Raw genomic sequence first — 20,779 nt, forward strand, 5'->3', positions numbered from 1 at the left:
GTTTTAGTGTTAATATTGTTACTGAGTTTTATATTTCACTAGCAAAGCAGAGAAAAGCTATATGGTCACGCCTCACTTACTATTAGCTTGCAGATTACATGATGTCAAATGCATACATGATGACCTTTTCTCTGGTTAGAATGTGTTTTATAAGTTTAGCATAATTCAAACGTATGTCATTTGTTAAAAAGAAATTGCAAAATGTACACATTTCATTCATGTTTTATTAAATCTCAATTTAAGCTAAATGTTTTTTTGTTTAGACTATTATACACTTTCTAATAAAATTACAAAACAAATTATAAATATAATTACAATGAACAACAATCAAAATAGTATTATAAACAAAACAATAAATATACTGTGGTAAAACAATCTTTAAAACAAACTATATACATATGTTTATACTTACTAATAACAAATAACAAATATAATTACAATTAATAAATAAATAAGTAAACTCTGACTTTTTACAGGATTAATAATTCTTCAGTGTGTGGTACTCCTCAAAACATGGGACAGCACACAAGGGAGTGTTGCACGGCACACACATGTGCTTGGTCATGCGCCTCTGCTTGCTCTTGCGTGTGCTGGAGAGGCAGACCTTGCAGTGCCGCCTGGTCCTGCTGCCCTGGGAAGTGGTCTGAGGGACTTCCGAAAGAAAATGCTTGGCTGTAAGGTGCAGAGGAGTGTCTAAGGCAGGTCGCCCTCCTTTGGATGGACACCGCGATGTGCTGTACTCCTCCAGCAGCCCTCTCATCAGGTTCGTCCTGAATTGCAGGGAGGTGATTTCCTTTCCTACTCACAGTAGAACAAATTGATAGGGCGTAAGAAAGAGGATAGAATAGTATGTGACAGTGTGATCTGTTTATTATTGTACATTTTTTTATAGAGGGTATGCACGTGACCTCACTGTCAGCTGGAGTGAATTCGATTAAAATGTGATTCTCATAATTGCATGAACACACGTATGCCAATTTTAATCGCATTAAAAAGGCATGTAAACACCTTATATCTTATACCTTAATCGTAATATTGCAGCTCTGACCAAAGTGCATGTGCGCGGACATATACGGATGCTGTGCGTTGTTCACACAACTTCATGAATGAACTCTGTGACATTATTCTGAAGTTTTCTCTTCTCCAAATGAGTGTGGTATAACTTATTAGCAAACAATAAAAATTGCATTAGAAAAGAGATTTAAAAAAAAACTGTTATAATTGAATTAATTCTTTATTTAGTTATAATTGAATTAAAATATTTTAGTTATACCGTAATTAAATTAATTTATGGACTGACACAATCTGTTCAGTAAACCACTGTTTAAAAAAAAATATATTTTATATTTAGTTTTCTCTCCCCTGCTGTACCGAACCGTGACTTCAGAACCAAGGTGCATACCAAACCGTCAGTTTTGTTTACCATTACACCCTTAGTATATTGTATTTATTTAAAGCATTCACAGGCTAACTTCTTGTTGGTCCCATAGAGTCTATGCTGTCAGTAACGGAAGCAGAAAAGATTAGTTCTTTTGAGTCTCGGGTTTGAGTCTTTCGTTCTTCCTGTTAGTCCCATGCTGTATGCTGTGTGTGTGTGTGTATGTGTAATATATATATATATATATATATATATATATATATATATATATATATATATATATATATATATATAGTACACACACACACTCACACACACACACAGTTGATTCAAAATGAGTCTAATTGAATTTGTGATGTTAGACTTGAATAGTCAATATATTTCCTATATTTGTATATGTCTGATATTAACTGAGAATTATATAAAAAATAAAATAAAAAAATAACTACGTGCTTGTTACTAAAAAGGTTGTGAACTAGTGTTCAATACGGTGACAAGTCACGTGACAAAAGAACGAACGACTCAAACTCGAGACTCAAAAGAACTAATCTTTTCTGTTTCCGTTACTGACAGCATAGACTCTATGGGACTAACAGGAAGAATGAAAGACTCAAACCAGAAAGACTCGTAAGCACTAATCATTTTTGTTTCCGGACCTGTGTCACGCACGGTCCGGGTGGCCCAGCCCCCAGCCAGATCTGATCAGGGTCAGACACGAGTCGACAACTAACGTCTCGAGGAGTTCGAAGACACGAGAGGCAGAGAACACACGTGATAAATATGAAGTTGCAAAAGAAAGAATGTTTTGGATCAGGAGGTGAGGTGAAATAACAGAGTTAGTCTGCAATAGCCTGACCCAACAACTAATCAATTATTAAACATTTCAGTTTCTTATAAAGTTGGCTTTGGTTGCGTACCCTATAGTTTATTTTTATTTAGTTTTAAAATGTAATCAACATTTACAAGTACTAAATGTGTTGGGCTATTTAACATGTCATTTTGGTGAAAAAAGATTTGTTCATTTTGCTGAACGAGACCCACAGATCCGAGTCAGTAAAATGATCCGAACTCCCCACTACTACAGGAAAGTGATATCCATGCATACCCTTTATAACACTTTTGTTTACATTAATTGAAAATGTAATCACTTTTTATCTTGTTTATATTCTTTGATTTATAGAAATATCTTACCAGTAATTTGCCGGTAGACAATGTGGCTGTTCAGTAAAACTGTGTCAAGTAGGTGAAAGAAGATCTTTTTGTACCACTTGGTAGACTTTCTGGTGCATTCAAGAAAACCAGTCATCATGTCCGCTTTGTCAACTGCTCCCATCTTTTTGTTGTACTCCAGCACACAGACTGGCTTCATCTTAGCTTGCCCAGTGATGTGATCCAGCTTCCCTGTGGCTGCCATACCAGTTGGGTGGACAGTGGTAAGGACATGGACATCTCTCTTATCATGCCATTTGACTGCCAACTGTGATCCATTTTCCTTGAATTCCACCTCACCCTTTGTCATTCTACAGGTGAATGTTGGCATCCCTTTACGGTTTGCACGCACAGTCCCACAAGCTCCAGTGCCAAGAGACAAGAGGTGCTGGAAAAGTGTGGGACTACTGTACCAGTTATCCACATAAAGGACATGACCCTTTCTGAGGTAAGGTCCTAGTAGTGTCATTACAACAGACCCAGAAATCCCAAGTCCTTGGTGGTGTTTTATGTCACTGTTAGATCCGGAGTAAATGATCATGTCCTGCACATAACCAGTGAGCACATCACACAAAACAAAAAACTTGACCCCAAATCTGTGCCGTTTAGATGGAATATATTGACGAAATGCCAGCCTGCCTTTCCACTTCATCAGAGATTCATCAACACACAGATCCCGGTATGGCACAAAAATGCGACGAAAGGAGGAGGTGAGAGCAGTAAAAATATTTCTGATTTTTTTCAGAGGGTCATTTAAAACTGCTGTTGCATTGTTTGCAAAGTGAAGACACCGGAGGAGCAGAAGGAATCGGTCCTGTGAAAACAAAGACCCGAAAAATGGTGTCAAGAGCATGGGGTCTGTGCTCCAGTAATCCCGAAGTGATGGCTTTTTAATCACCCCCATAAGGAGAACTGCCACTAAAAATGTATACATTTCAGGGATATTTGTTGGAACCCATTTAACCATTTTTCCCCTCACTTCTTTTTCTTTCAAGTCAGAGGCATAGCGGTTCGTTTCCTCCACAATTTCTCCGACAACTTCTTCAGTGAAGAACAATTTAAAACAATTTACCTCACTGGGGGATTCTGGTGGATTTTGCACTCCACACTGTTGGTCCTCAAAAGTGCCTGGGCCAGGAGGATTAAAAAGGTTGGTTACCTTCCAGGATGACGAGCTTACCTCAGCTGCGTCATTTGATGGTGAAATATGCTCTGGCGTTGTGGAAAAAGTCTCCTCTTCACCCTCGATGTTGTCAAGAGCTTCAAGGTTCGGGGGAAGGTCTTCATCACTGTCACTCTCTGCCTCACTGTCAAAATTCTCCTCATCAGAATTAAAAAAAATCTCCTCCATTTCCTCACTTGTCAGTTGTCTTCTTTTGAAAAAAATGTCTGCCATTTTCTCTGAAGTATTTAAAAACTGGTAAATTGTATTGAAGTTGTGTCTGCAGTGGGTACCAACGCGAGTGTGAGGTAACAGTGACGTCAACAGTGACATAACTTGTCAGCGGGAAAAAATGCTTGCAATGCATGACTGTTCAAATGTTTTATTTAATAATTTTTAAATCAAATATTTTCAAACTTCTTAACTAAATTAAATGGATGCAAGCTAACTCCTTATGGTTTATATATTTATTAAAAATATGTATGTTAGTTGCTCTGTAATTTATCACGGGCTGTGGGTGTGGCGTCGTCATGTGTTTACAACAGTACCAGGGAGGCAGTCAGCTGGATTTGCGACACAAGATCACCCACTTCTCCTGATTATATGTGACATTACATGAGGGAACAGCTCTAGACTGATCATATACATCAAATGGTAGTAAATGATTGTGTTAAATGATATGTAATGTTATAGCGGGCTAACGTTATGGGCATTTGTGCCGCGATTATGTGTTTACAACAGTGCCAGGGAGGCAAAGCTAGCTGGATTTATAACACAAGATCACCCACTTCTCCTGATATATGTGATTTTACGTAAGGGAACAGCCTAGACTGATCGTTCACGTCAAAGGGTAGAAAATGATTGTTATTTGATCTGTAATGTTATCACGGGCCAATTATAACACTGATATCTTGCTGTTATATATATTAGTATGCAGTTACAAACTATATTTAGTGTTTGCTGATATTTTTGTGGTTGTGTAATATAATTTGAAGTGTATGAAACCTAAAATAAACATTAAAAGACACCGAGCTAAGTCAGTCTTTCATTCACTCAGTCTTTGGCTCAGCGCCAGTCAGCGCGCTAAAACAGATTTTAAATTTTGAATTCGGCAGTTGATCACTGAGCGTTCTAATCGCACCGGTATGATCGTACGCACCAGGGACCAGCACAGAATGATCATACGGGTTTGATCGTACGTGTCAAAGGGTTAAAGCATGGGGTTCGTGCAGAGGAATGTGCCTTTTGTTTCTCAACGTTTTTGTAAATAGTTACACTAATGATAAGCGAGCAGGCTAAATGTATTCACATATTCATTCTCGGTTGGAGTTTAAATAAAAGATGAATCTTCACATGTCTAACGGGAGGAAAGGGAGAGCCTTTAAGCATTCCTGCAAATGCTGCACTCACGTGCCGCTGGAACTGCAGGGGTGGGAATGAGCGAGGAGGGGGCTGCCTGACCCATATTGGGTCTGATTGGTGTAAAACAAAAAAAGTCAGGGGAAGCATTGTGCTCGGAGAAGAGGAATATTTTCCTGTGGAAATGCGCTAACTCATGCTTATTGCTGTCTCTCATGCACTGTGTCATCACAATCTGATGAAATATTTAACCTATGACAGTTTCTGCTGGGGCAACAAAAACGCAGCATTCGATTGCATCTTGTTTTGCGCTTCGCTACTGGAAGGTTAGCAGCAGATATCACGTGTTTAAATGTGTAGGTGGATTGGTGACTGATGGGCTTTGTATTTCTTGTAACGTTTCTCTGTGCTTCCTATATGTCACAGGGATGTTTAAATGCACATTTAAAGAAAAGATGACAGTTGCAATTGTAACCTGCTCAGTTGTGCACACAGAGATTCTATACTGATTTTTCTTTATGCATCACATGATCACTAATTTAATGTATTAAATATACAACACTAAATATTTCATATCATTTGGGATGTATATTTAATATATTACATTATTTAACATTTAAATATATTGAATTAAATTACACACAAATATTTAAAAAATATTTAAATTTAATATATTTTAATATATTACATAATTGATCCCCATAAATTGTTAAAATATTTATATTTTAATTATTTTGTATTTCTAAATAACTGATTATTTGCTATGAATTTTTTATATTAATATTTAATAAATACATGTCTAATACAATATGTTTAGTATGATACATGTTAATATACACTCACCTAAAGGATTATTAGGAACACCATACTAATACTGTGTTTGACCCCCTTTTGCCTTCAGAACTGCCTTAATTCTACGTGGCACTGATTCAACAAGGTGCTGAAAGCATTCTTTAGAAATGTTGGCCCGTATTGATAGGATAGCATCTTGCAGTTGATGAAGATTTGTGGGATGCACATCCATTGCATGAAGCTCCTGTTCCACCACATCCCAAAGATGCTCTATTGGGTTGAGATCTGGTGACTGTAGGGGCCATTTTAGTGCAGTGAACTCATTGTCATGTTCATTATAAACATTAAACATAATTTGAAATGATTCAAGCTTTGTGCCATGGTGCATTATCCTGCTGGAAGTAGCCATCAGAGGATGGGTACATGGTGGTCAAGAAAACATCCCCCACACCATTACACCACCACCACCAGCCTGCACAGTGGTAACAAGGCATGATGGATCGATGTTCTCATTCTGTTTACACCAAATTCTGACTCTATCATCTGCAGCATAAAGGATCATATTGACAGACCGCAGTCCAGACCTTGAAATCTCCAGAGGTGCATACATTTTCGCAAGAGTCCAGCACTCTGTAAAGTCTACTCCAGCACATGCCAGATATTTCACTGTTGCCCATAATGTTCCAGTCGTAGAGGATGAATGATGTGGATGGAAAAATTTATATCCAAGCTCATGTTGTAGCACTTAAATTGTTGGTTTGTATACTGGATACAGCAACCCTGATAAATATTGATTCCCCTTGTCAGCACCATCCAGCATGCTTATTTGACACACTCATCTACTGCATGGAACCCCAGTAAACACACACAACCCACCATTTATGAAAAATAAAACATACCACTTGTATATTACTAAACATAATAACACCGGCTGAAAGGATAGATGTGCCGTCCTCGATATGTCTACTTTAATATCCTGACGGCCAGCTAAACTTTTCCTCACACCAAGACTCTGAAGATTAATTATTAGATCCACAGGTTTATTGGAGTTACAGAGAAAAGTGAAACTGCAACATACAAAAGAGCAAAGACAAATTAGCGTCACGCCAATATACAAAATCAACTCCAAATGAATAAAGGCTGATGCACTATTACTGTTGCATATTGATAGTCCTATTTTTAGCAGTATTATATGAGAAGAAACATGAGAAAACACTTTCTGGTCATTAACAAACGACACACAAGCTAGCATAGCAAGCCTAAGTACATTCTGACTGTCCCCAGATTATACTTTATAAACTTCAAAATTACTGTCAAAAATAATGAATAATATCTCCAGACAATCTCACAAAACAAGGTATACATACCGACGATGCTAAGCCAGACAAAGTGGACGACAGATACGAATTAACTGCAATGGAATTTAACAGACTAGAACCAACCGCTGAAAAATGCGCATGAAGTGCGCGAGTGTTTTCCTTCACAAACTACGGGTCGCGAAATAGGACAATAGACCCATGCGCTCTTAAAGTGAACATGACTCATAACAAAACACTCCCCGCCTGACGTGGACACACGTCACCCCACAGTCATGAACAGACTGTTTTTCCTTTAATATTTTTTAAACAGTCCATTTGCTAAACAGTCCATTACTGTGCCTCTGGAGGTAGAAGGACAACTATTTCATTGACTGGCCTGAGAAAGAGGCTAGTCCCGCCTGGTTTGATGATCTTCACCTCAACCTGGCGCACTTTCCCATCTTTGCTAGGGAAGACCTGTGTAATCAGTCCAAGAGGCCATTCATTCCTAGGTGCTTGGCTGTTCTTAAGGAGAACAACGCTTCCAGACTGAATGTTTGGCTGAGTGGACAGCCATTTCTTGCGGGCCTGCAGTGTCGGAAGGAATTGTTTCCTCCAGCGGTCCCAGAAGGTGTTGGACAGGTGCTGAACCTGTCGCCACTGGGACTTGTAGAGGTCTGCAACTCCAAACTCACCAGCAGGAGCCGGCACAATGTTCGTCTTTTGTGTGAGAAGAGCAGCTGGCGTAAGTATGAACGAGTCATCAGGGTCCATAGTCACTGGAACAAGTGGCCTGGCGTTGATAATCGCTGCGACTTCTGCCATGAAAGTCACCAGCACTTCGTGGGTGAGCTTGTCTTTCAGCTGAAGGAACATTGCGTCCAGAATCCTCCTTGCCAGCCCTATCATTCTCTCCCATGAACCACCCCAATGGGATGCGTGTGGGGGATTGAAAGACCAGATGCAGCCCTTGTCTGAGAGGTAAGTCTTTACAGCAGTATTGTCAATGTTTGAGGCTATCTTTAGTTCCTTACAGGCGCCAATGAAGTTTGTGCCGCGGTCGGAACGAATGCATTTGACCGGCCCACGCACTGAAAGGAAACGCCGTAACGCGTTTATGAAGCTCGAGGTGTCGAGAGATTCTATGACTTCAATGTGCACAGCTCTTATGCTCATGCATGTAAAGATCACAGCCCACCTTTTACTTTGAGCGAAGCCACCTCTGGTCTTGCGTGAGGAGACGTTCCATGGGCCAAACACATCAAGACCCACACTGGAGAACGGAGGATCTGTTGAAAGACGATCAGCTGGCAAGTTAGCCATTTTCTGGAGGCTGAGTGGAGCTCTGAGCCTTCTGCATGTTATGCATTGGTGGATGATGCTGCTTACTCTTTTCTTCCCTCCGACTATCCAAAGGCCAGCTGACCGGACCGCCCCCTCCGTAAAGTGACGGCCTTGATGATGGATTTGCTGGTGGTGGTGTCTGATGAGCAAAGTAGCGATGTGATGCTGACCAGGAATAATCAAGGGAGTCTTTTCACTCTGATCAAGGCCCGAATGATGAAGACGGCCTCCAACTCTGAGAAGGCCATGTGTGTCAATGTAAGGGTCCAGATTTCTGAGAGGGCTTGTTTTTGGCATCCTTTCCTGTTTTTGAATGCACTTTATCTCTTGGCTGTAGACTTCCTGCTGAACTACTTGGATGATTACAGCTGACGCTTTCTCTGATTCCTCAACTGTGACTACAGCTTTGCAGTAATGCCAGCCCTTGCATGCTCTGTTCTCTCTGTGAGCTGTCTTGAAATTACAGGCTATGTGAACGAGGCGAGCTACTGCACGAGTTAATGACTTCCATGTAGAGAACTTAGCAAATCGTTGCGAATCCAGTTGCTTGTTTAAAGCGGTAGTGCTCAAGGCAGACACCTGAGGACGAATGTCTGAGTCTGTGCTTGGGTCAACAAGGTCATAAGTGTTCTCAAAACTGCTGGGCTCCGACTTGGTGAGAAATTTGGGCCCACTCAGCCAGTTGGTGTGTTTCAGTTGGCCAGCAGGGACGGAACGTGTTGCGTGATCTGCAGGGTTCAGGTCTGTTGGCACATAGCGCCACTGGTCTGGTCGGCAGGATCTTCGGATGCGTAACACCCGGTTGCTGACATAGACGTAAAAGCGCCTGGTCTCATTGCAAATATAGCCCAGGACTACCTTACTGTCTGAGTAGTACGTTATGACATCGAGCTGTAGGTCTAGTTCTGCTGAGACCAAGTCTGCTAACTCAACAGCAAGCACTGCTGCGCAGAGTTCCAGTCTTGGCACTGTGTGTTCAGGGCGGGGAGCCAGCTTGGCTTTGCCCATTACAAATCCAATCTGGTTATTGCCGTTACTGTCCGTCACTTTCAGGTAACACACTGCACCAATAGCTTTTACGGACGCATCACAGAACACACACAGTTCTCTTCTTACCGCTGCTGATGGTGAGGCTTCTGTGTAGCGCCTTGGGATAGAAAGCTCAGCGAGCTCGGACAGAGAGGCTCTCCATGACGTCCAGGCATCTTCCATGGCTGGAGGTAAGGGTGCGTCCCAGTCACCATTCTCTGCCGTGAGCTCTCGCAGGATAGCCTTGCCTTGTACTGTGATGGGCGCAACAAACCCAAGCGGGTCGTAGAGGCTATTGATTGTGGACAAGACACCCCGCCGGGTGTAGGGCTTGATCTCACTGGAGACATTAAAAAGGAAACAATCTGTCTTGAGATTCCAGTCAAGCCCGAGGCTGCGCTGCAAAGGCAGCGTGTCTGCATCAAGGTCAAGGTCTTTGAGGTCACTCGCGTGGTCACTGGGTGGAAAGGCGTCCATGACCTCTTTGTTGTTCGCTGCAATCTTGTGAAGTCTCAGATTAGACTTGGAGAGCACATCCTGTGTCCTTGTCAATAGGCTGATAGCAGCTTGCGCTGTGGGCAGGGACTTCAGCCCATCATCAACGTAGAAGTCACGTAACACAAAGTGCTGCACATCTGGGTCGACATGGTACTCATTGCAATGAACAGACTTGTGTAGACCGTGAATAGCCACTGCTGGTGAAGGGCTGTTGCCGAAGACGTGGACGTTCATGCGGTAATCCACGATGGCTTTGGAGAGGTCATTATCCTGGAACCAGAGAAAACGTAAGAAATCACGGTCTTCTTCTCTTACCAGGAAGCAATAAAACATCTGTTCTATGTCGGCTGTGACAGCGATGGCCTCTCTTCTGAACCGAATCAGCACTCCCAGCAGTGTGTTATTAAGGTCGGGTCCCGTTAACAGCACGTCGTTGAGTGACACGCCGTTGTACTGGGCACTGGAATCGAATACCACGCGTATTTTCTTTGGTTTCTTCGGATGATACACACCGAACGTTGGTAAGTACCACTTTTCTTTATCCAGGCTGAGAGGGGGAGCTAACTCTGCATGCCCGTTCCGAAGCATGTTGTCCATGAAGGTGAGAAAATGGTCTTTCATCTCAGGCTTTTTTTCAAAGTTACGCTTGAGAGACATGAGACGCCTCAGTGCTTGTGACCTGTTGTCTGGGAGCCGTGGGCGTGGGTTCTTGAAGGGTAATGGCGCCACCCAACTGTTGTTTGAGTCCTTTTGTAGCCCTTCATCCATTATCTCCATGAACGTTGTATCTTGAATGGAGAGAGCCACCTGGTTGTCATCCTTGGTCCGTCTGAACACCGTGCATCCAAGGTGGTCGGTTTCACAGACAGGCTGGTCCTCAGGATACGCTGGAGGCTCACTGGTGGGCTGAGTGTCACCGAACCTCTCCTTCACATGGAACACATTGGGGCATGCATCAAAGAGAGTGGGTCGTTGCAGCTCTGTGGTATTTGTGTGGAACGTGCTAATCGTAAGTGGCCTGTGAACATTGCCTAGGCACACATTTCCAACAATGACCCAGCCCAGGTCTAACTTCTGTGCATAAGGCAGGTTGTGAGGGCCATTCACCTGTTTACGGACTTTATGCATTCTGATAATGTCCCGTCCTAAGAGAAGCATAATGGGAGCTTGCGGATCAATGTCTGGGATGAAGTGTGCAACTGACCTTAAATGAGCATGATGAAGAGCTACTTCGGGGGTTGGAATCTCCTCTCTGTTATTTGGTATGTTGTTACATTCTATGAGGCTTGGCAACGGGACGCGAACAGTTCCATCCAGAGACTCCACTTCATAGCCACTGGCCCTTCTGCCTGCTGATTGCTTCACTCCAGCACATGTTCTCAGTGTGTAAGGAGCGCTTGGACTTTGGTCGTTGAATATGTCGAAGAACTGCGAGCGAACCAGTGACCTGTTGCTCTGCTCGTCTATAACTGCATACAGTTTCACAGCTTTTCCTCTGTGGCCGGCTGGGAACACTTTGACGAGGCATATTTTCGAGCAGGAACGGTCTGTGAGTTCCCCTCCGCAGACTTTTGTGCATTTGTTGGTGACCTGAGACTGTGGTGAAGCATCAGCCTCCTCCCCGCCGTGCTCAAAAACAGGGCCGGCCTCCTGCTGCCAAGGTGCGGGTCCAGGGTGAAGCGCCGTGTTGTGTCTGTCACTCTTACATTCAAAACACTTGATATTGAGTTTGCAATTCTTTGCTATGTGAGACGAGGAAGACAGACATTTAAAGCAAACATTGTTTTCTCTGAGGAGTGTTTTGCGCTCGTCAATGGGTTTCTCTCTGAATGCCCGGCATTTAAGGAGAGGGTGTGGCTTTTTATGTAACAGACATAGTTTGTCATGATCGTCAGATTTCGTTGGGGGCTCGCCTGTGTCAGATGTGGCTCTGGGTGACACCTCTGTCTTGTGGACGAAGACTTCCCGCTGTCTGTTCGGCTTCCATGCTGTCTTCTCTGTCCTGGGGTTCGTGTCTGTGTTGCCGATGAGGCTGAAGCTTGGGTCATTTGCAATGCGTGCCTGCTGGCTGACAAAATCAACAAAGAAGCCAAAGGGAGGATAGTTCACCTGGTTTTGATGCTTGTAGGCTGCACCAGCTATCACCCACTTATCCTGGAGACGAGATGGGAGTTTCTGTACAATTGGGTTGACGCCTCTCGCTGTGTCAAGGAAAGCCAGGCCTGGCAAGTCTCCTTCCGCCTTAGCAGCCTGCAGTTCCATTAGTAGGTCACCCAGCTTTGTCAGCTTATGTCCATCTCTGTTTATTATTTTTGGAAAGCTGTCAATGCGTTTGAACAGAGCATTTTCTATGGTTTCAGCTGAGCCATATGTTAGCTCGAGCCTTTCCCATGCCATGGCCAGCCCTGCTTCTGGCCGATTGATGTGTATTGCTCTTATCTGCTCAATATGCTCTGCTGACTCCTTCCCGAGCCACTTTAACAGAAGATCCATCTCCTCACTCGGTTTCAGGTTTAGCCCTCTGATGGCAGTCAAAAAGGATCGCTTCCATGCTCTGTAGTTCTGGGGTCTGTCATTGAACTGAAGCAAGCCTGTAGCTATAAGCTCACGGCGGGCTAGATACCTGACAAAGTCATTTATGTATGAGGTGCCATCATTGGAGTCTGGCGGTATGGCATGGTGTGCGAGAGTAGGCTGGGTGTTGTGATTTTGTGCTCTGAAGTGGTGTGCAGGAGGAGCACGCTCACCGCTGGACTTGATGTGAGGTAGACGAACATCTCCAAGCATCATGTTGAATGATTCGTAGTTGTCCTCATATGTGCTGATGTAAGGCTGATGTGGGATAAGACGACGTGGAGCAGTATTGTTCTGTTGCGGATAGAAGGGACTGGCTTCAGGCTTTAGTGGTTGAGGAGACACGATATGGTTAGGGACCGGCGCTGTCTTTGCTTGTGTGTCACCGTTTTCGTAAGACTTCAATTCTGAATCCCTTTCTTTTAGTTGGTCAAGCACATACTGTTTTGTGCGTTGAGAGGCTTCTAAAGGAACAGAGTCTATGTTCAAGTCACAACTATGTTTTTCACTCTTTACATCAGCAGCAGCTTCAAATGCCTCTGCTTCGGCAATGGCTGCAGCAGCCTCTTTTTTATGTTTTAGCATTTCTATAGACACTTCCAACTTAGCTTGTTGAAGCCTCAGATCAGCTTCCTCTTCAGCATAGCATAGGCGTGCCTTTGCTGCTTCGGCTCTCGCTCTTGCCCTGACTGCTGCAGACCCGGCTGACGATGAACCAGATCTCACTGAACAACATACTTGTGAGCGTGTCCTTAACGATACACGCTGTGGGTTGTCTTGTGCTGCTGTACTTCCATGTAAACTCTCCTCTGTAGCCTGTAGCTCTGTGGCGCGCGCTGCTCCAATAGCACTTGGCTGTAGAGAATGGTCCTTTGATCGTCCACTGGATGCGTGTGACGACATGTCGGCTAGCTTCACTCGATCTGTGTTATCACACTTGCTTGATAGCCGTCGTTTCACTGTGCCGTCCTCGATATGTCTACTTTAATATCCTGACGGCCAGCTAAACTTTTCCTCACACCAAGACTCTGAAGATTAATTATTAGATCCACAGGTTTATTGGAGTTACAGAGAAAAGTGAAACTGCAACATACAAAAGAGCAAAGACAAATTAGCGTCACGCCAATATACAAAATCAACTCCAAATGAATAAAGGCTGATGCACTATTACTGTTGCATATTGATAGTCCTATTTTTAGCAGTATTATATGAGAAGAAACATGAGAAAACACTTTCTGGTCATTAACAAACGACACACAAGCTAGCATAGCAAGCCTAAGTACATTCTGACTGTCCCCAGATTATACTTTATAAACTTCAAAATTACTGTCAAAAATAATGAATAATATCTCCAGACAATCTCACAAAACAAGGTATACATACCGACGATGCTAAGCCAGACAAAGTGGACGACAGATACGAATTAACTGCAATGGAATTTAACAGACTAGAACCAACCGCTGAAAAATGCGCATGAAGTGCGCGAGTGTTTTCCTTCACAAACTACGGGTCGCGAAATAGGACAATAGACCCATGCGCTCTTAAAGTGAACATGACTCATAACAAAACAATAGATATATCAAGGACAAAGGTTGCTAAGCAACTTTGCTTTTACCTGTCCTGCTTTGACTTAGCACAGTTACAATCCAACAGGCTACTTGGCTGTTTATCACAGCACCTCTTCTCCCTGTTACTGTTAAACACTCGATGACACTCCATGCTCACTCTTTTCCAGCAGATCAGACTGTCGAGGACACACTTCCAGCAGTCTATAATGCAGGACAGTTAGCTGTATTTGATTGGCTACTTTTGAACAGAAAGCATCACCTGAAAGGAGTCTCTATGGTGATGCAGTATTCCCATGATACTCTGTGGAGATATGCAGACGCATACGTCAGTGAATACTAATTAAAGCAAAGTGAAGAATATTTCACTTTACTATAGTGCAGAGACAAGCAAATACTCATGGCAACGGCATACTGACAATTGCTTATAGACAGGCCAATAAACTACGCTTGCTAATTGCATTCAGGGTTGTGAAGTGCTCTGAGCTGACCTTTAAAGAGACGGGTTACCTCTGTTTGTGTGTGTTATTGAGGGCTGACCTCTTTCTTTTCCAATAATGGTGTGTAATGAGAGGTCAGGGTTGGATAACATTCACCCTCAATGGTTCAGATGGTACTTGCATTTCAGCTTGGTATATGAAACGAGAAAATTCATGTGGCTATCATCAAAATGTAGAATTTGTGAAATTGACACTACGCATATAATAGCTCATATGAGATGGGTCATAGTGTGTGCAATGGAACGATTCATCAAAATTCATCAGGGAAAGTGCGTGAACAGAAATGCCTAAAATATTGTTTTGACAGCATTTTGCTTTATCAGAGATTTCAATAGGGTATCATAAGCGATCCATTTGTTGAACCTGTCAAAACTGTTCTTGCAGATAATGTAGTAAGATAAAGGCTGTCACTCAAAGAACAGCTTGACTGGTCCCCTCCTCCACATGCTCAAGCCAAACGGCATGTTTACATAAAGAAATGCGTGTTTTTTTTTTCTCACTGATCTCTTTGCGCAGACATCTCTGTCTGTGAAATCTCCAAACCCTGACAGCTCAGGAAGGCAAAACAGATCAGAGTTCGCTGTATCCCTCTCTCAAATCAACCAGCGTGGACACGGCGCACATGCACAAACAGGAAACCTGAGGTTTTATGGCATGTTAGAAAGACGAGAGATCTCTCGGCTGCTGTGCGATGCGGTAACCTTGGTGATCATCCTCAGAGGAGGCGCAAATAGGCCATGCTTGATCTCTCTGTAATGACGATTGTTGGACGCTCTTGGGCAAGTGTCCCACAAACAAGGGCAGTCCACTGAGTCAACAGCTGATACACCAACCGCAAGACCAGATGCCTGCTTAACTCTGCCAACATAACAGATGCATTTAGTACATATGATCGTTGTCACTGCCTCGCAGTAAACGTGGCACTTCGGAATGGCTTTTAAAACAAACACTTTAGCTGGATGGATACATTTTAGATTGTTGATGCATTTGCTAGTAAAGAACTCAAAACATGGGAGCCCTTGAACTCTCTGTATATTGTGAGTATGAATAACACACAAGCATAACCACATTAATAAATACTGATAAACGTCCCAATGTCTGCTTAGTCTTATCCATCACGCTGCACTAGCTTCATATATACAGCATTCATTCATCCAACGTCTAATCATCTCAAAGCAAGTGTCACCATTGCAAATGTATTGCATCACTCGCTTGAGTAGTTTTCATGTGCAACTTACACCTTTCACACATTGAGCACAGAACCAGAAAGGTTTACACATCTCCTGAGGTCTTTACATCACTAAGATGTCAATACTTGCAACACAACCAAATATAAAAACAAAATGCAAAGAAATACAGAAACACACTGTAAAACACACAATTCAACCAAAGACAGAAACACACTGCAAAATTCACAATGCAACCAAATATAGAAACGCATTGTAAATACTCACAATGCAACTAAAATACAGAAATACGCTGCAAATACTCACAATGCAACCAAATACAGAAAAACACTGTAAAAACGCACAACACAACCAAATACAGAATCACACTTGAAATACTCACATTGCAACCAAATACAGAAACACACTGCAAAATTCACATTGCAACCAAATAAAGAAACACCCTGCAAATTCTCACAATGCAAGCTAATACAGAAACACGCTGCATATACTTGCAATACAACCAAATACAGAAACACACTGCAAATACTCACAATGCAATTAAATACAGAAACATGCTGCAAATACTCACAATGCAACCAAATACAGAAACACCCTGAAAATAATGCATGCAATCGAATACAGAAACATGCTAAAAATATGCACAATGCAACTAAATAAAGAAACACGCTGCAAATAGCACAGACTACAACGAAAATGTTTTAAGAGATACCCAACAATCTACTCATCAGTGGTGTTGTCGATAACCTGAAAAGTGAGGTTTTTGTTTATTTTAACTTCCTGATTGTATGTGTGTTGTGATCGTATGTAAGTTGTGAGCATTGCAGTGTGTTTCTGTTTCTGGCTGCATAATGAGGATTTGCAGCACATGACACATGTGCAACACACCAGCCAAACTAATGATGTTTTCTTAATTTGCTGGGTTTTTTATTTGAATGTGCTTTCCTCATTTGTAGCGCTTTGCACTCACTTGGCCAACTTAATTGTGAGCATAATTTACATGGAAATGAATGACAATGGCTTATTAACATGTACATAACTCATTTAAGTTTATTTAGCTCTTGGTTAATCTTACAATGATCTAATATACACATGCTATTTCTTTACTTGCTGTTTACGTTCACAGACATACCGTCTGTGTTTATAGTGCATCAGGAAAATATTCAGAGCATAATATATTCATATTTGTTTCCTTAATTCAATACCCCATTATGACAACATGAAAGAAGTTTGTTTGAAATCTTTGCACATTTATTTAAAAAAAAATAAAAAAAATCACATGTACATAAGTATTCAAAGCCTTTGCCATGACACTCAAAATTGAGCTCAGGTGCATCTTGTTTAAACTGATCATCCTTGAGATGTTTCTGCAACTTGATTGGAGTCCAAAACTCTCTGGTCTGATGAAACAAAGATGGAACTCTTTGGCCTGAATGGCAAGCCTTATTTTGGATGAAACCAGGCATCACCTGGCCAATACCATCCCTACAGTGAAGCATGGCGGTGGCAGCATTATGCTGTGGGGATATTTTTTAGCGGCAGGAACTGGGAGACTATTAATAGGGTCAAGGGATATATGAATGCAGCAATGTATGGACACATCCATGATTAAAAAAACAGCTACAGAGAGCTCTGGACCTCAGACTGGGGCAAAGGTTTATCTTCCAACAGAACAACAACCCTAAGCAGTCAAATGAACAAAGCAGTGGCTACGGGACAACTCTGTGAATGTCCTTGAGTGGCTCTGCCAGAGTTCAGATTTGAACCTGATTTAAAAATCTCTGGAGAGATCTGAAAATGACTCAGACACTCCTCATCAAACCTGATAGAGCTTGAGAGGTCCGGCAGAGAAGAATGGGAGTAATTGCCTAAAAATAGGTGTGCCAAGCTTGTAGCCTCATACTCAAGAAGACTTGAGGCTGTAGTAGGTCCCAAAAATATGAATTTAGTCCATTTTGTAATCAAGTCTGTAACATAACAAAATGTGGAAAAGGTGAAGCACTATGAATACTTTCCGGATGGACTGTATGTCAACTTTATGTATTTTTGACATAACCTTGTGTAAATGTGATGGTTATAAGCACAATAAGATGTGAAGGAGAACATATATTAATACTCACAGGACACGCTGTCTGACATCACGATTTCTATGCTTGTATTTTGGATGTGTGTGCTTAGAAAACCATATATCAGAAGTTTAGACTGACATGGCTTTAAAATTCATGCAGATAATAAACTTTTATGATGATGAAAAACTGCAATGTCATGTGAGCGTGAAAGCCATAAAAATAATAATTAGAACCAAAAGGTTTAGTTAGAGTATCCAAGAGATGTACAGGCTCCGCCCTCTTCTGGAAAGCAGGGTGGGGACCTTTCAATTAAGTTTTTCCTTTCAATCAAAAATAGGCATTTACAACATGGTTGTTGGCTTCATACACAGGCTTCAGACACATTCTAGACACCTGAGACTTATTTTACATTTTGTAAAAAAGGACATAATAGGTAAATACTTAAATCCTAATTTTTCGCAGAATAGAATCTCAATACCAGTGTGATTCCTTGTTCTCTCATCTCTCTGATAGTGAGTTGACACACAAACCTGCCTCCCTCACTCACTTATATTTAATTTTCCTTGGATATATTGGTGTTACAGGGCTTAACTATTGGCATGAGATTACATGTATTGCTCATAATTTTACTAATTCCCACTGATTTTGTGCTCACACACAACGTGCACACACATTAAGCCATCTCTCAGTGCTAAATTCAGTTATTTCTTGCTGATTATTGTGCTTAAATTGTCAAATGTTCACAAAACAATGTCAACATCTTAGCAAGTATTTATGTAAACACAGCCAGTTGTTTTAATTGAAAGTGATCATAAATGGTTGAGAAAGAAAACCACTAGCCACGTGGCTGGTGAGGAAAAAAGTCAAGCCCTGACAGCTGCACATATGTTTCATGTGTCAATTTATCTTCATGAGTATGTTTTTTTGTCAATTCACAGAGTTTCACTTGAATTTGCAGTAATGTTTTTTTCCGTGTCTGCATCAGGAGAGGATTTTTACAAGCTGACACAGGATCCTGACAGTTGTCCGGGAAACCTTTTTGATCTTTGGTGCATATCACAGACATGCACTGGAAGCTGTTGAGTGTGTGTTACACGAAGTTGGAAGTCTGCATCATAAATCACTCCATCTCCCAGTCAGGATATGAGCTGAGCGTAAAATGATCTTGTAAAGTGTTTAAAGGAAGTATAGTGTTGTCCTTTCTTATTACACACACATGCCAAATCCAGAAAACAGCCATCACTCACTCTTGGCAGACAGTATCTGGTGACAGACTTTTGTGCGCATTATTCAGATTAGATGAATAGAGGCTTTATGGATCTCTCTTAACTTGGACAGTTAAATCCTATGACAAACTCCAGATTTTGGTCAGCCTGATGGACATATAACGTCTTTTTTTTTTACTTCATGGTGTCACGTCTCATGTCATTCAATGTTGTCATGAAAGTATATAATTGGCTGTTGAAATTGAGACTGCAGAATATTTTTGCTATTGGAAAAAAATAAAACTATACCATTCACTCATCCTCATTAAAACTTATAACTGTACCTCTTTTTTTCTCCAAGCAAAGAATGAATGATCTGGTTGTCTGATGCCCTTTTTGATGAGTGACTTAAGAGCTTGACCTCTCAGGTTTGTTTAATTGAGACTGTGTGGTGCCTTTGTGTTTAGCAAATAACTCAATAAAACAGAGTCAGGAAAGTCTGACATGAGTTTAATGAGCATGTTTTCACACAAAAAAAAAACCCCACTGGAGATCTCAAAGCCTTGGATTAGTTACTGATTTGCAAATGCTGTCCAACCGGCAATTTAAACCGCTGTGACAGAGGGAAGACGTGACTCATGTGTCTTCTAACAGTTTAGTTGTTGAATAAAAGTATTGCAAAGGATAATGCTCATTCGGATGGTCATTATCAGGAAATATCAGACGATAAAAAGCTGTGACTAACTAATCAGAAACAAGTATTCCAGAAAGCTGTGTAATAAACTTTATTTATTGATTGATTCAGGCAAATGCAAGCTCAAGCCACTTTGTTGCTTTTGTCAAGATTATAATGTTCACCAGTCTAAAGGGTGAACTTGTGCGTGACCCTTTCCTGCTATAGCTTGGACATCAGAGTATTACAAGAGGACAGTGATGCAGTATGTTCAATGGAGCTATCTTCAAGGCCAGACATACAGTAGACCACCCCACACCAAGGAAACTCATTCCAGATCCTATACCATTATGTGACAGTTTATGATTTAGTTCCATCATAAGAGTGGGTGATAGCTTGTGTATTACACGGCTCCTCAGCTCCTTATTAGTTTACAACAGCTTCCCCTGAGCCCTGTGGAAAGATCCGTGGTAGCTCTCGCAGTGGCAAAAATTCCAAATAAACGTTATGAGGTGTATAAATATGCCTCTGCTGTGGAACATTTAGCCTTTGACCCTCCTGTTCTTTGGGGAATTTAGAAGTTAATGTCAAATATCAAGAGCTTGGCTCTTATGTGCTGATTAAATCATGTGTAACGAGTCTATCTGAAAGAAAAGTATCCTACAGATTAGTTCCAGTTGAGCCTCAAACAAAAAGAAGAAAGAAAATAATATTTATGAGACGTCTTGCAAATAGTCAGTGGTAGCATCAGTTTAAAGGGGTGAAAGATAAAAAAAAAATAAAAAAAACCTGAAGTAGCCATTGACTTCCACAGAAGACAAAAATGGAAGTCTGTTTGGTTTTTTCCACATTCTTCAAAATATCTTCTGTGTTCAGCAGAAAATAAGAAACTCATACAAGTTTGGAATAGTTTAGAAGGTGAGTAAAAGTATGAAAT

At 41.5% G+C, this 20,779-nt stretch overlaps 1 long non-coding RNA gene across 4 annotated transcripts; it reads left to right on the forward strand.

Annotated features, from left to right (window-relative positions):
* Positions 1 to 681: 681 nt before the first annotated feature.
* On the forward strand, positions 682 to 3,941 carry LOC137043286 (uncharacterized). 4 transcript variants are annotated; one of them, XR_010898440.1, is made up of 6 exons: positions 682 to 763; positions 2,559 to 2,617; positions 2,730 to 2,811; positions 2,905 to 3,035; positions 3,197 to 3,297; positions 3,583 to 3,941. It is a non-coding gene; the product is annotated as an uncharacterized lncRNA (long non-coding RNA). The 4 variants fall into 4 exon arrangements; XR_010898437.1 differs by having other exon boundaries at positions 3,197 to 3,266; positions 3,333 to 3,941; XR_010898435.1 differs by having other exon boundaries at positions 3,197 to 3,941.
* Positions 3,942 to 20,779: the final 16,838 nt, after the last annotated feature.

This window comes from Pseudorasbora parva, chromosome 2 (genome assembly GCF_024679245.1).
Source record: "Pseudorasbora parva isolate DD20220531a chromosome 2, ASM2467924v1, whole genome shotgun sequence".
NCBI classification, from domain to species: Eukaryota; Metazoa; Chordata; class Actinopteri; order Cypriniformes; family Gobionidae; genus Pseudorasbora; species Pseudorasbora parva.